Here is a 15072-nt window from a genome sequence, read left to right on the forward strand (position 1 = left end):
AATGTAATTTCTACAAGAAAATTAAGTATAAATAGGTATTGTGTAGTTAGAATAATGAAGATTTTGTGAAAGGTAATAATTTATCATTTAACTATGCTTTTAGAGGAGAAAATAAATATTTTTCTTGTGTTTCTTTTTTACTATATCAAACAGAAAAAAAGCCTGGTATCAAATTGGGATATTTTCTAAATTTTTAAACAAAAACCTGACTGTATAGCTATTTATATGTTCATTATGTGGTAAGAAGGCACTGAAGGAAATGAAACCTTGTATGTGCATGTTTCTTATAGGATTACTATTTTCAGAAGGGATTGCTGTTGTGTTGTAAAATAATTTACTAGTGTATGGTTTGTGAAATGGTGTGGTAGTTCAAAGCTGGATTTCAGGCAAGAAAGTTTGCTAGTTAGTTGTAATAAGACTTACTTGCTCAGTAGTAACATAATAAGGATAAAAAATAATGTATGATTTAATGAAAAAAATCTATCCATTTGCATTTTTCCACCAAATTCCACTTGGTGATATGTTTGTTGGGCTGTGCTATTAAGTGTTCTGTGGACTGTGTTTCAACTAGTGTATGATTGACTAGGTATATTAGAGCTTTTTACTTACTGCCAATGCAAAATTTGACCCTAGTTTTACCCTGAGATGTTTTTGCCTTTAAAAATATCCACACTTCATAAGTACTCTGTTGAAAAAAAAATCATTGTTGTTATTTGTGGGGTGTGTCTCTGTGTTATAGTAAGAGTAACTTACTGAATTGATGTTGAATAGATTTTATTTTCTCATGTTGATTCCAAAGTTCAACTATGGGAATTGCTGTATCATCTCAAAATTTTAAATCTACATTTTATGCACTGTGCCAAAGCACCCATGAGCTCGTTAAGCAAAGACTTTTTCAATTATATCTTCTGTTTATGCATGTATTTATACTTGACAGAAATCCTTTAGAGGTTTGGTTTGCTGTATTAATGCTTATAGTATATTAGAGCACATAAAATATGGTAGAATTGTCAGTAAAACCATGCAGAATAGCAGTTTTCTGTGTTTTATAAGCTCACTATTTTTCTGTTTACTGCATTTCAAATACAGGAGTTTCACAATGGCAGGGTAAGACCAAGAGGCTGTATTTACAGATCTAGTGCTGGTAGCTTCCATTGTATTTTAATAGCTGCTGAAGTGTTCCTTGGCCAGACATCCAGCCTCTAGAGGGCACAGCAGTAATCTGCTCTGCCAGACCCTCACCCACACAATCATCTGCACAAAGTTTTAATGCCGGTACCTACAAAGAGAATTCCACTTGTGTTGCATTAAAACAAATCTCTGTATTCCTCATTTTCCTGGAGTTTTGCTATAGTAAGTGATTTCCTTTTCTTTTTCCTTCTTTAATCTTGGAAATGTTTCTGTATTTTCTTTATTTCCCCCCCCCCCCCCAAAATGGTGATCTTTATTAAAGTAGACTCAAATCCATTATATTGCTGACTTGCAGATATTTCTTCACCTGGTACAAACATTTCTTTAGGTATACATTGCTCCTTGCTGTAGTAAAGACTATAGAAGCCAGTGCGGAGCAATTGAGAATTCCACAATTAGGTACTGAAATTCCTTATGTACTAAAATCTGGATAATAAATAATCCACATGGGATTAAACCCAGTTAATTCTACTCCAGTTGCATAGGTTCAATTGCTCAAACCTTTTCTTTTGTGAGATGCCATATTACAGCTTTTTATTCTCCTATAGATTAATGTTACTAATGTTGATCTTTATGTGGAGTCATACTTGTTCTCCAGTTCACTGTGATTCTCTACTTTAGTATATCACCATTAGCAATCAGGTTTTCAATAATTCAAATTAATCTGATGGTATGCTTTGAATTTTCCTTAGATGTCCTCATGTAGAACAAAAGAAAAGCAAGTATTCCTGGATTTGATGCCAGGAATAAAGACATTGTCCAATCTGTAGTTTAGTTTTGTGCTAAGACTTTATGTTTAGGGAGAAATGCATAATGAAGAAAAATTTGTTGCTGAGTGTCATTAACCACGTAGACAACTTTTCTTAGTAGTGGTATAAGATGGGCAATTTCTGCTTGAGAAATTACATAAATGCAGCATTTGAGCTATGTATTTAGTGATGAGCAATAAAGCTTTACATCATTGTTGGGTTTCTACGTTTCTGTGCAACATAAAAATGGAGGAAGGTTGTGGTCATGTTTATTTTGTAGGTCACCTTGCTATGCTCAGTTCCCATTCCTAACCTTTTCTTCAAAAATAATTAAAAGTTGTTTGGTTTATGAAGTGTATAGTATCTGCTTTATGGGTGATACTAGACCAGATTTTATTGGGGAAGTTTGACAACTTCCTGTGATGAGTTTGGAAAATTTAGGTAGTAAGTTGCCATATTGAAGCAATCCCATTTCCAAAGTTTTTCATTGCTTTAAAATGTCAAGGAGTTTTTGTTAGTCTGAGACTAATGGCAGTTTAGGGAGATGCAGGGGAAAAATTTCCAAGATAGAGTACAATCTGTGGAAGTGCTATGTCAAACTTTTATGTCTTCATCACCTGTGACCAAGAGACAGTTAACTTAGTAGAGAAATAACTGTGACATTGTTTTGTGATTCATCTAATCAACTTTTTCCCAGGGGGCTGAGACAGTCACTAGTGTGTCACTTCAGCCTTGGCACACTCCCAGGTTTGCAAACTTGGTTCTTCATTCCACGCTGTGGGTGGAGCTCTGCAGTAAAACTGCCCAACATACTGAAACCTCAACGAAAAAAGGAGGTGTAACACTTGGAGGGTGTCCTGGTCAACTCCTTTACAAACCTGATCTCTGCAGGGTTAGGTATACTCTTAGGATAAGCTTCCACTGTCATGGAAATAGGCTGGAAATAGAGTTAGGGTATCTGTTCAGTCTTAACTACCCAAATTTTTTGATGACATAGTTGTTTACAGTCAGACACTGGCCCTGCTGTTCTGCCTGAGAGGGAGCATTCTTTTTTTGATAACTACTAGTAGATATTGGTATATCATCCAAGTATATCTCTTACTTTTGTTCTCCAAACCCAAATATCCTCAGCCTTTCTCTTCCACCCTGTCAAATCCGTGGCTTTTACAGCTTGTTCTAAAAGCTGAAACAAAATCAGGCAGTATTGAAGTTAGTGGGGAGAAGCAAGCAAGTCCTAGAGCCACAAATGTCCCCATGAGGGACACAGTGCCTGGGTACCAGTGGGATACCTGATGGAGAGGCTCTGCCCACATCACCTGTGGCATTGTGGTGGCAGGCAGAGCTAATCGAGTCTTGGATGGTTCAAAATAGCAGGAACAAAGGAATATGATGTGAATGTATTGATACAGTTTATGGGATTTAAAACAAAAAAAGAAAGTTTTATTGGGAAAATTGTTCAAAGTCAATTTTCATGGGGAATATTAAAGCACCAAGCGAGTCCAACGTAAGCTAAATGACAGGTCACTGACTTTGGTTACTGGAAGTGTATGTGTCATGTCTTTTGTCTGAATTTAGAGAAATGTGAATTTTGTCCTTGTGGTGCAACATTGCACCCCTTAAACATAGGACAGGGGAGAAGAACAGCAAAGGATTTTTTTTTTTCACTCCTGAAAAAATGAAAGCATGAGCAAAGCCACCTTGATTTTAAAATTCAGGCTCCAAATCTCTCTTTAAATCATTTTAATAGACACTAAGTTATAAATCATCCAAGCAATTACATGAACACAAAAGGAGTGGGGCCTAGCCTCAGCTTCAGCCCCAGATGTTTCTTGACTACAATAATGGCCCAGCCCAGATATTTACAGCTTAATTTCTGCTCATGTGCACTTGTCCATAAATGGTTCCTTTTCCATTCCCAGTTCAACAACTGAACAACTTATAGCAGAGCATGATTCAAATTTGAATGATGGCAAATTGTGGATAGAGACAATTTACCTTTGGAAACTTTCAAGTCCATTTCCAATATTTAAAATGTAAGGTGACTCTTGAACAGAGAATGATAGATTGGCCCCTTTTCAATTGTTGTGTCCTTCATTTTTTTGGTCTATTATTGTATATAAAAACTGGTTTTATACATTCCTGTTTTTTAATTTTTTTTTTGTTTAGCTTTACTGCAGTTCTGAGCAGAGACTTTTTCCCCTCCTTTTAATGCTCTGCCATCTAGCATGACTTGCATTGCAAGCCGGTACATTTAACCTTGCTGCTCTCTCCATTCCTGTCCTGCTTACTGCTCCTCCCAAACAGCCCAATGCTTGAAACTAAACAAATTGAAAATAATGATTGGTAACCATCTGCTGTGCTGAAATTCCACGTACAGCAGTTAACTCCATTTTACAAAACAACTTCAATCTAGTGAATTACAGTGCAGTTCTTGGTGGCAGCAGATAGCAACAAGCAGTTTCGAGTTCCTCTAGACAAAGCAGTTAATGTAGGGAGCATTATATGCAGAGTCATTTGGTGGTGTTGGGATGGTGGGGGGATACTTGTGCCATCAGACAGTTCAGTGTAATGCATTTGAAACTAGAGGGAGTCTGACCACGGCCTAATTGTTTCATCTGATTAGAAAAGAGGCTGGTGCATAAAACTGTGCTGACAGGCGATCTTGCAGATCTGTACCCTTCAGTTTGGTTTTCTGTTTCTGCAGCTGAGCACAATATTGCGAGGAACGTGTTTGGCTTTCAGTCATTTCCATGTGACTTTTGGAGTGCCCAATGAAAACCTCAACCAAAAATTAGGTTGTGTAGCTGATCAAAGTATATTGAAGAAAAATAATTAATCATAGGTTTTCTATTGGAGAAACTTTTATAGATACAGAACTGTAACAAGAAGCACTCTAAAAAGTGATGGACTGCCAATCAGCAGACATTCAAATAACTATAGACTATGATGTAATATTAAAATAGGCACCATTATTATCTGTGTTTTTAATTCAATTTCAATTATTTGAGTTTAGGTTTTGATTGTGTGTAAAGAAAGTTGCTTAAAATGGGCAGTATATTGAGTTCAAAGGACCCATACAGTTCATAAATTCTCTGGTGTCTACTGGATTTTTCATCAGGGAGACTTCCAATAAAAATGATCTATTTTAGAAATAATATTGTTTAGTAGGTTGAAATGTGGTGTAATAAAATTAGACCTTCAGTCTTCTAAAGTTACTACTTAGATGGCACCCTTGGGATGGTAAAATGGCTGTATAAGCAGATGAATCAGACAGTTTCACTGATGGATACATTTGTCAGTCTCCGTTACAGATATAATATATTCTTATATCTGTAATCCTGACACTGTTACATCCAAATGAAATCAACATGAGGTTGTCATCTTTAAGCAAATATGTTAAGTGTTGTCTTTTGTGCTTTGGATTTGAAAGAAAGGGGCCCAAGGGAGCCAGCATCATGCAAATGGAACAAATCCCATTTCTTCTGAGCTGTGCTGTTTCCCCCTTCATGGCAGCTGGCTGTGTTATCTTTGTGTGTTTCTCTGAGTGCTGACAATTCTTTCAGTGATCTAAGTTAGGGCACATTAGAAAGTGGAAGCAGCTGTCTGTCGTTATACTGAGAGACGTGTTTGCTCTACTGCAAAGATGAAGGACCATGAATCCTTGACACACTCTCTCCCCCCTCCCCCTTTACTTTCCAACATGATCAACATTCAGACGCACAGATTGTCTGCTTGGACAGTTTTTTGTTCTGACTGACAGCATCTGGCATAGACAAATTTAAAAATACATAGCATGCCATGCCTGGAATTGGAACATCCCTTCTTTATTAATCTTCTCATTTAAACCATTCATTTACATTTCAAGAAAGGTTACAGCTTGATGTGGTTGAAACATTTATTTTAAATGAATAACCTCCTAATGAAATACCTCGAATGAGCACCAAACAGTCAGTGTTTATTAAAAATTACACCTGATTAGTATGGCCTTGGAACTGTAGTGAAGATATAAGATTTCCCCATTGTCTCAATCCATAATAAAGAAAAAATGTTTAGCATGTATAAGGGTAATCCTGTTTTTTTTTTTTGAACCACAGAGCTAAATGAGAGCGGTGTTTTCACTTGCAACCCCCCATCATTTTCAAGAGTACTGTGTTATAAAGCAGTAGCCTTTAAAATGCTGTTTCTCTAATTAAATCTGGTTTTGCTGGAACAATACATTTAAAGGAAATGCCTAAATAGAGCATTGTTTTGTTTTATTCTGCAAACACATTTATGATTTGAGAGACAAGATGCTTTAGGATTTGATGTTATCTGAAATCCTATATATATTCTACTGGAAAGTATTCACATATTTGCATACAGTACTTTACTAGTAAAATAGAACTGAAATGGTGGACCACCCACTAAAATGTTTATGCACGTGCACATGCACATATGCACACGTACATTCTGTGCACTCTCATCTTCATGATCCAGGTTAGCAATGCAGACATGCTTGTCTAGCATTTATGTAAAAATAATATGAAAATTGGCTATACCACTCAAAATATGGACTTGAGTCCATGAAGGGAGGGGGAAAAACCTCTTCTTGTACTAGGCATTTTAGATGCTTTATTGGATTGCAGCTTTAACTATTTGCTGTACATTAAAAAAAAAAATCTTCCAGAAGGGCTTGTGGGGGGTGAGGGGGAAAACCAGTATTATAATAAAATAGAAGACTGTTCAAGTGCTTGGCAGTAAATATGTAAAACAAGTATCCTGACTTATTTGGAAAGGAAAGAGAAGCTGTAGCATACAGGCTCAATTAACAATTGTAAGCAGGAGAGGACTTGTATTCCTTCGGTAAATGTAGGAGAGGTCATTTGCTTTAGGATAAAATCTGACAAATTTCAGATATAGACATAAAGGCTGGAATAAATATGACAAAAGATTTTCAGTTGCACATCAAGCATTTTGTATTTGCAGTGGTCATTTACATTTTTTCTCAGTGAATAGATTTCTTTTTTATTAATGTTTTCCTGAATAATATGTTCTTAAATTAATTGACTGTGAAAAAAGCATTTTGGGACAATAGGAATTTTAATACAAGCTAGAAATATAATTTTGCTTTTCAAAAAATTCTTTTAGTAATGCCTAATTTATTTTTCTTTTTCTGGAGGAAGCGCTAAGATGATAAGTTTTCAGCAGAGCTTTTACTATGCTAGTTATGCATAGTCTGAGAAGTGAAATCAAATTTTATTTTAAATGAAATCACAGTTTTTCTCCCACAAACTGTTACATTTATGTGATAAATTTCTATTATTTATTTATTTATTTAATGACTAGTTATAAAGGCTTGTACAGATATGCATCTGTAAGCAAACTGGGAATAGGTTAGGGAACACAATTCCCTGGTGTAAAAAGCAAGGTTTAGCAGTAATGCTTTTAATCTGGACTTGTAGAGGATTCGGGAGCATCCATAGATCTGCTTCAGTAATTACCATACCCCAAGTGGCACTGGAAGAGACATTTGCCTAAAAACTTGATGTCTTCATTACACTGTTTACATTTTAATTAGAAACATGAAAATTAGTGATTCATATGGACTACTATAGTTTAAGTGGGTTTGCTCACCATCCAATAAATCAGAGGGGAAAAAAAAGGAGGGGGGTGGTAGAAAAAAAGGCAACCCTACAACCTGCATTTGCAAGCAGCAAACCCTCCCAAACCTTACAGTTGTAATAAACAGTTTACTAGGAATCATTCATGGGAATAATGTGTTGATATTAGAAGCTGGTTAAAATGTGGTTTGTATTTTATCAGAGGAAATTTTTATGTAAATTAGAAACTATTATTTTAAAGGTAATGCTAATTGCACTCTGTGTTACATGTATGTGATTGGGGTATGTGTAGGATACACGTGTAGCTTCTGTGTGCACATAAATATGTCCATTGTAGCTATATTAAGGAGAAGAATTGGTGTAGGAATATTTTGTCAGTGCTGAGCACTACGTATGGCTGCAGAGCAGCCAGTTTAGCCTGTTTCAGTATGTCTCCATAAATACATGTAAACATTAGTATAGCTGCACACAGAGATGCACACATACAAATACACGTGTGTGCATGCACAGAGCGAGCAAGGAGATGTGGATAATTTGCCCCTGAATTTTGCATGTACCTGTCAGCACCAGTGGCCTAAAACCATTGCGTCCAGGAGTGATGGGGAGAGGCAGCGGTGCCTGTCAGTGTCCCTGCCTGAGTCAGCAGCATGTCCAGTGCCTGTGCCGGGCGACAGTCACTCATGCAGCCCTGCCCTCCCTGGGGGCCGCCGGCCTCCTCCGCACCAAGGAGAATGACCCCTCTGTCTGGCGCGCTCGAGATCCCGAATCGCGCCGCATCGGTGTGCGAGTTCAAATCCCTACTCCTGAAGGCAGAGCTGGGATTCCAGCTAATGACTCAGAGATACAGAGGGTCAATGCACTGGTGATCTGGAGTACTGAGCCATTGCACCAGCTTAGTTGTACTTTTTTTTCACCCCCTCCTTCCATAACTTACTGTCTTACTCTCCACATTTCCGCCCCCATTCCCTTATGATAAAAGTGATGATAACCAAAATTGTGTTTCTTCTTTTAGGAATACTTAATGGGTTGTTTTTCTTCAGATTTTAGTTTGATCCATCCGATTAAAAAAAAAAAAAAAGGTTTTTTTTGGGGGACATGGGAGAATTGTTTTCTACACTGTTAACTTTGTGTTACATTAATTCCATATAGGCTGTTTTGGACATAAATGCAAATAATACATGGATAGACAATTTTTTTGAATGGGAGAGCAAGCCTCAGTAGCAATAAGTAAAAACTTGATGGTTTAATATTAATGTTTTTTTTTTATTCAACCAAAAATAAGGACATTTTCATCTCCATTGCTTTTTTATTGAATTTCTCTTTGTTGGAATCCTTAAAATTTGTAAGATAATATTATCCTATAATTGTCACTGCATTCTGTTATTTTCTTGATATATAAAAATTTACATGTATATGTTCATATTTCTTCCTGTGTACCTCAGATTTTTAGACATGGCATATTATACCTCAGAATAAGCATTTTATAAAGATGTTTTGCATTCACCAGTAGGAATCACATTCTAGTTCCTTCATCATTCAAGTGATGTTTTTGAGCCACAGAATAAGTAAACCCAGGTATGCCTTGTGGCTATTTTAATGCTTTATGTAAGTGTTTCATGTGCCAAAAATACACAATAGTGTCTCTTCTTTTTGCATTTGTTTTACTGTTAAAATAATGTTTCAGTTTATGTCAAACAGTTTCATTTGATGTAAAGATTTTTTTTCCTATTTCTTAATTTTTTCAAATGATTTTAGCATTGTCTCTGATTCGTGATAATTTGGAAGCACTGCAATGAAGTAACTTGGGTGCACACTTTGTAGTGCGATTGACTTAGTGACAGTGCTATGTCTTCATTTGTTCTGGTTTTTCTTTTTTTTTCCCCTTTTTAAACACATCTCTTTGAGGTCTAGGCATGTTATAAATGTGACTGAACAGAACTGTTAACATCTGCAGAGACAGAAACATGCTGCCTGCTTGTACGTAATGCAAAATTCTAATAGTTTTGTGCTATCTGTTAAATTCAGCGTGCTTTTTGCATTGTGGCACGGAACAGTTGTGCTGTGAGGGAAGCTGGCTGCCTGCCAGCCATCGACTATGAAATCCCAGGTACCTGAGAGCTTATCAGTTCTTTTGATTTGTAAAAGAAAAAGTGATGAAAATGTTGGTAAACTGCCATGAAGGTTTAAGGCTGCTGGAATAAGGAGCCGTGTAATCAGATTGGAAAATGGAGCTTGAGATTCTCTGCATGTGAAGCAGTCGCCTGTGGACCTACCGAGATGCTGTGCAAGTGCCTGAGCTGACCACTTTGTTAGCAAATCAGCTTGTTTGCTGCAGCAGCAGGGTAGAATAGGCTTGTCCTTGTGATGGTATGTAACACAGGTAATATCTCTTCCTTTGCACAATGTAATCAGCTTGCAATTAGCTCACTCTACATTAACCTTCTTGATATTTTTCCCTTTCGTAAGACTGTGCACTTTAAACAATTAACTATAGAAAGTAATCCTTCAAGCAAATCAAAGCAATCCTTTAATTTTATCACCCTGCTGAAAAAGTATCAGGTGGTCAACTGGTCTTCATCAGCTGCTGGAAATTCTCAGGCTCACTGTAGCGTGGAGAGGTTCTTTAACCCATTCACATTTAGAAAAATGTCAAGATTTTATATTTCTCACATAATATAATGCTGCATCGTGAAACTGCAATTGGAATTGTTCTAATGAAAAACCTTGGGAGAGCCCTTTCATATACAGACAGCTTTTATGCTTCTGTTTGTTTAGGTATTTCCATACACTACCTCTCAGAAAGCTTTGATGACACAGCCACTTGTACTGATAATTCCACTGCTTCACCTCTAGTGAACTTGATTCACTAAGGTTGAAGAGAACAAGGCTATCGTTGCTGATCTTCTGCGCTGCTTTTTAATCCTCTGAAATAAAAGCCGGATAATGGTAAAATTTGTGTGGTAGGCAAACTTCCTTTTTGGTGGGAGAACGAAAGTTTTAATGCCATTTGTGGAAAATTGAAGTTTCTAGCTAAGAAAAATAAAACTTAAATTAAGAGAGCAGAACATTACATGCCTTGTTGCTATTTGAATGGCTTACCCAGCCAAAAGTTCCTTTGTCTCTTTGATAGTTTTGGGTTTTATTACAGGCTGGAATTTTTCAGAGTCATCATGTAAAATATGTGACTGTTGATTGTTGATACCTTGAAATAGTGTATAATAGCAATATACCTGGTATTTCATGTAAAAGTTTGCTTCTATTTAAATAATTGTTTGACATGCCTTGCTTATTTCTAAACTTAAATCACTCAACAGTCATGCTTATATGAATAGGAGCAGTGAAATTACTAACAAACATGTTACAAGTAATATTGGTGTGAACGAGCCTTATTCATACTATATTCATTATATGAAAGTAAATATTTTTGGTATTTTAAGGCTGTAATAAATAATGACCTGAAACTTCTGTCCAGATATTTTGTTTAGAAGATGTTGGAAATGGTCAGCAGCTGCTTTGTCACCCTCTACAAAAAGTCATTTAATTGAATTCCAGTAGATCAGAGCAATAAACTGAATTTATAATATGTGATCTGCTTTTACCAATGATATCTGTGAAAGCAGTATTGACTGGCTGTGTTAGAGTCATCTTTTATCTCTCTTTGTAGAATGTGAGCATGTTTTTAAAGTACAAAGCCAGATCCTACTAATCATGTTGCATTTATCATATTTAATGTTGGCTTTGGCTCAGTTCTAATATGTATAAAAATTCTGGAATTTATGTGCACATCTGTTTTTTTGTGTGTCCCGTTTAAAAAAAAAAATAACCTGCATACATCATATGCTGCAAAGATCTACTTTATATTCTTTTAGAGGACAAACTCCATTAGATATGCACTTACTGTACATTGGATTGTAAATCTTACAATTTAATGGTAATTCAGTGAGCAGTTATTGCTTCTGTGGCCTTTTTTCTTTCTTTTTTGTCCCATCTCACTTGTGAAATAGGGTTACCCTTTACAAGTGTCACATCCATAGATTCATCTTTTGTACTCTATAGTTGTTCCTAGTGCATCATTCTAAGTGAAAAGAAAAATAGGAAGCCAAAGCTACAGGAGGGGCATTGGGGGAGGGAGGTCTATACGTAGAAATGCAGCATATAGCAGCAGAAAGACCAAGGCAGTTTAGCATCAATCTAACAGATTAAAATTTTGCTGTAAAGGTGCATTTTCTTTAACCTCATTCTCATTCGTTTTCCCCTACCACTGTAGTTGGCGTTTGAATTCCCAGGAAGCAGAAATGGTGTCTTAATGATACGAGCCTTTTTGCCTCGCTTACACTGCTAATACTCTTATCCCTTTTCTGATATGAAATACTTTTTGCAGAAACAATATACACATTTGTAAAGAAATTATAAAAGGATTCTCCTTTTGAAGATAATGAGTTCTCTTCAGGAACTGCAGGTTACGTGAAACACAAATGAGCTCTAAGTGGAGGGATTTAAAGTCCTGCTACAGCATTTAATTTCTTGAGGAAAGGAGTTCAGTTCAAGGTTAGCCTGTTATTGTGGCACTGGCAACTACTTCTCTCATTCCTGTTCTTCTGCCAGCAGTACTGCACAAAAGGCAGTCATTTTTATTTAATACGTAGGGAGGTATTAATCACTGCAGTGTTTTGTCGCAAAAATTTGTCTTATCAAATTCATTGTTTCACCACTCATGACAATAATAGGTGTTTAATTACTCAATAAGAGCAGTTTATAGATTCCATTTTTCCTGTTTGCTGGACAAATGGTATTGATTTTGTACTTTGATGCAACATGAAACTGTATTAAGCACAATTAGAATTCTAAAGCTGGTAATGTGTATCAGTTATGGTAACTGAGCTCCTTGCTGAAGAAAATGCATCTTCCAAATTTTTACTATGTTTAAATTCCCAGGAGACGAAAAGATCTTTAAGGACATTCCTTTTATGGCATGAGCTCTTGATGTTTTTTCTTCTTGTTTTTCCACCTGCATTTATGCTTGCTACTATCTTTACATATTCAAGACAAATGGTTTATGTAATATTTTTTCAGTTAATAGTATCTTTATAGTGGTAATAAGTTGTACAGATTCCAGCCTACTCAACAATTTTACCATTGTCTCATCCTACCTTCATGCCATACTTATGAACAAGATACCTTTTGTGAAAAATAAAAATTATGTACCCCAAGCTTGCTTAAGTTTGGACAGTAAAAATTTATGAGGCTGGAAAGACAGAAAACTTTTGCTATTTTTCCTAGAACTCTCAGTTTTCTTGAGAAGGTGACTATTAAGCCACATATGGGTTTTTCTTTTACTTTCTTTATTTTATTTTTAGTGTTATACTGTCATTCATGATATGTTTTTGATATATCAATACCTGCATAGGCTTGAGTATTTCCTTTGGGTAGGATTTTAGTGGATTTACAGAAGTTGCATTGCCAGAATGATTGTTTATTGCTTCCTTTGTGGTCAGTACATTTTTATTTACAATTCTTTTCTACTACTGATGCTTGTGTAACAATTTTCAGTTGGGAGTGTTTAATGTTTTCATTATTTTGTTTGCTTTTGTTTCTAAAGAGTCAAAATTAAACAGCATGAATTGAAGGTGAGCATACTCAATTATCTATATCTCAATCAAGAAAAGAAGAATGATTCCTGTCAATGTGCATTCCATTTTGCAGACTTGCTTAAGTAACCAAATCTTACAATATTTGTTGTTCATTGACTTCAAGCTTCTACATAAATAAATTGGATAATATCCTTAGTGTACAATTCCTAGTTTTTCTTCATCTTTAATTTTATTTCTAGGTTCTGCTAGTAACCTATATTTTGCCTCATTTAGCTCAGGTTGAATATTTCTTAAAAATGCAGATAAAATTTGTGAAAAACGTACCATGACTGAAAAATATTTTTGAAGAAAGCATGTTATGGATTGTAATATCTGTGCTAAATTTTCCCTGCATCTAAGCGCTTTAAATTACAGGGTAAGTAGAGAGAGAAAATGCACTTATTCAAAATAGTCATTGAGTTGCATATGAAGGTGTGGTGTGTGCTTGTTGGGAAGCATGGTTAGTATCAAGAAACATCCATTGTTTAATCAGCAGTTTTTAAAGGTAGGCATATTTTTGTTCCCTTTTTTGGGGATCTGTTCATATTGCAGTTTCACAAAATGTGTATTAGCATACCTATATTCAGGATTCTGTTATAATTGTTTCACATCTTTTACAGAATATTCCCCGAACTCTGAAAAGCTCCAATTCCTTATTTAAGCTTACTTAAGAGCTTCAGTGGGACTACTCATGCTTAAACTTAAGGACATGCTTAAGTGCTTTGCTGAGTCAAAACTTTATACTGAGTGGACCTTCTTGTTTCTCCTTTCAGACAAATGATTTATTTCCTATGTGTTCTGAATAACTTGGATACCAATGGCTCATTCCATTGTTTGTGTTTTAGGCAGTGAGTTAGGTGTTCTTCGCTTTATGAAAATCAATACAAATTTCAATTACACAAACAGCAGGTGAGACATTAAAATTAAAAGGATGTAGGTTGCACATTTTAATCTGTGGTGATGTCTCAGCTATCCAGATGTTATGGGAAAATTGAATAAATCTAAGTGGGATTCTGAATAATTGAATATATTGTTCTTATTTATTTGGATTACTGTAGCACTTAGAGGTCTCAACCAAGATGGTGACCTTGTTGTGCTGGTATTGTAAAAACATGTAGTGAGAGACTGTTCTGCGTCAGAGGGGTTACATTCTAAATAGCTGAGACGCACAAAGGTTAATAGGGACACAAAGAGGCGCTGAAATGTGAAGAGACTTGCCCAAGGTCATATAGCAGGTCAGTAGCAGAGCCGTGAGTTAAGCCTAATCTCTGGACTCCTATGCACTAGATTGCTTCTCCAATGATTAAACTATCTGCCTTTAATAGCTATTGAGGGAAGTAATTGTCTTTGATTTAGCAGGGAATTTTGGACAGTGATATTTGTCTGCATTTCTTCTTGGGTTTTGCATGTCATAGAAATCTAGAGTTATAATTCAATAATACAGCAAAGAACATTAAAAGCATGATTCCTATTTTGCCTCACTTACTGCAAATTTTGCAGAGACTTCTGGAGAGGTGGATGCTGTTCCATAGAATGTTAGCTACAGCTGCTGGTGTTTGTGGCTGACTTACGTACCTGTTTTTGCTTTATGTAAAATCAGATGTATGGCCAGCCACTTTGATTGGCTCTCAGGGAATAAAGTTTTAATTACTTTGGCCAAGCTGTCCTGAAGCCTGTATCCTCCTTATGACAGTTCACTTCAGAAGCTACACTGCTTCATTTCAGTAACTTTATTACCATTTGGCTCAGAGATTGCTATTTCGCCTTGGCCAGAGATTTCATCAGTTGCCCGGTTCACCTTTGTCCACACTATACTTGTGAAATGACCTGCTCCTTTAGTGCTTGTCAATAGTAAATTGCTGCATCCTTAGTGTCCAGGCTGAAGCACAGTAAAGAACACAA

The sequence above is a fragment of the Molothrus aeneus genome, chromosome 7 (genome assembly GCF_037042795.1).
Source record: "Molothrus aeneus isolate 106 chromosome 7, BPBGC_Maene_1.0, whole genome shotgun sequence".
In the NCBI taxonomy this organism is placed as follows: Eukaryota; Metazoa; Chordata; class Aves; order Passeriformes; family Icteridae; genus Molothrus; species Molothrus aeneus.